Source organism: Penaeus chinensis, chromosome 7 (genome assembly GCF_019202785.1).
Source record: "Penaeus chinensis breed Huanghai No. 1 chromosome 7, ASM1920278v2, whole genome shotgun sequence".
Lineage (NCBI taxonomy): Eukaryota > Metazoa > Arthropoda > Malacostraca > Decapoda > Penaeidae > Penaeus > Penaeus chinensis.
Window position 1 is genome coordinate 20,468,828 of NC_061825.1, and position 2,500 is coordinate 20,471,327.

Consider the following 2,500-nt stretch of genomic DNA (forward strand, 5'->3'; position numbering starts at 1 on the left):
GAACGAGAGAATACGAAACGAACAAAAAATAGAGATAATTTGAAGCCAATAACCTGGTCAGTGTGAAAAACGAGTGAATTTTTATACTTCTAAACAAGTGTAATCATCTCGAAAAAGAAGAAAAAGCCCGGGAAATGGAATGATAAAAATCTACAAATGAGAAACAGGGAACCAAAACCAGATGAAAAGCCAACACATACGAACGACCACATTGGGGATTTAAAAACGCCAATAATAAGCTTCAAAATAAATGACTAACGAAACAGGTGAATGGTAAACAATACTTAAAAAAAATGAGCAAATAAAATCAAATCATTGATGAGGTAAAAGGAGCAAACATTAGCAAACAACAAAAAATAGAATAGAAGAAATCGGAAATGCGATAAAAAAGTAATTCACACACACACACACACAGCCAAGCCAAGTTTAAAGCCAAGCAACAAGTCTTAGAAAGATGCATTATGAAAAAATAAATGCACGGACCGTTTTAAAAGCACAGTAAACCAAGAACAAAGCCCACCATGATGTTAATCATCAAACGGATATCGGAATAGACGAACTCTGAACAAAAGAAATAAGTGAATTTAGTTACCTGTCTATAAATAGCGAAATAAATAAAGGAACTCTTCAGAATTAGAAAAAAAGAAAAAAAAAAAAAATGTAGTCGATCACTACCCGAAAGCATCAAGCAAAAATATCGAGAAATAAGCATGAAATGAATAGGTAAAGAAAAATGCAAACGACAACGACGTTTTAAAACAATAACATCTGTACAAGAAACAACAACAGGCAACCAACATAAAACAAATTAAACAAACAAACAAAAAATCAACAACATAGACCAGCAATCCCTAGAATTCCATGAAAAAAACTGCCATCGATCAACGCCCGAAAACAACAACGAAATAAAAACAACCTCAGCATTTTAAACCCAGTGATACGGGTTTATTGATCACCATACAATGGCCAGGGATAAGTCACGAAGCCCAGAGTCATTGTGTGATCTTCAATTGCCCAGGATGACGATGGATGGCTTGCAAGAGCTTTGCAATTGCTAAGGACTTTTGCATTGGAGGTCAGTGGTACCGGTTTGCAACGTCGGGGGATATCAGATGGCAAATGGCGATGTTGAATTATGCTGGTTGAGATGGAGGAAAAATGTTTATATGAATGCGTATGGTTTGAGATGAAGGAATAAAGGTAAGAAGTTTATTCTTCGTCTCTACATCCATATTCAGACATCTGTTAACACTCAAGGCACTTAGAACATACACATGTATCCACACAGACACAGAAACAAAGACACAAACAAACACACATCACACACACACACACACACACACACACACACACACACAGACGTATAACTTGAAACAGTCAATCTTTCATCATTACTGGCTTTTGATATTTTATGAGATATTGATAACTGCTGAAATGATAAAATAACCGGTTGTATAAATATTCAGTGTCCGATTCAATGTGGTGAAATAATTGGCTTGTGACGTTATTGGGGAAAAGAAGAAGGAAATACGGTAAAAAAAATCTAACAGCTGATTTGGTTTCACAACTGTCAGAAGAAAAAGACTTTTTATATTTGTAATTTTTCTTTCTTTCTTTCTTTCGTCATGAACTAGCTGTTTTACTGTGCGTCTGTGTCTCGGGTCTGTATGTCTGTCTGTCTCTCTCTCTCTATCTTCCTTTCTTCCTCCACTTCTGTCCCTACCCCCATCTCTCTTTCTCTCTATCTTTCTCTTTCCTCTGTATCTATCTACCTGTCTGTCTATCTCTCTATCTCACTCTCTTTTTCTTCTCACCTCTCTCTCTCTCCCTCTCTCTATCTCACTCCTCTCTCTCTCTCCCTCTCTCTATCTCACTCCTCTCTCTCTCTCTCTCTCTCTCTCTCTTCTCTCTCTCTCTCTCTCTCTCTCTCTCTCTCTCTCTCTCTCTCTCTCTCTCTCTCTCTCTCTCTCTCTCTCTTTCTCCCCCCCCCCTCTCTATATCTTACTCTCTCTTTGTTTCTTTCTGTTCTTTTCTCTGTCACTCTCCTCTCAACTCTCTCTCTTTCCTCTCTACTTTCTCTCTCTCCTCTCTCTCCCCTCTCAACTCTCTCTCTTTCCTCTCTATTCCCCCCTCTCTCTCTCTATCTATCTCTCTTTTCCCTACCCCCCCACTCTCTATCACTCTCTTTTTCCCTTCCTCCCCTCCCACATTCTCTCTTTCTTTCTATCTATCTATAGTTCCTCTCTCCTGTAAGTTTCTCTCTCCCTTCCCTCCCCCTCCCTCTCTAGAAAAGAACAGTTCCCGAAATGAGATCTATTCTTGCCTCTCTCCCAGCGAACGGTTGCACAAAGGGAGAGGCTGCCGGACCCAGTGCCTAGAATGGATTCAATTTTCTCCAGTGTGAGTAAGCTTATGTAGCATCAGGTAAAGCACAAAGGACACTTTCTTAGTGACGCATTTTTCGTTCTTTTTTCACTTATTACAATTTAATTTATTTTTT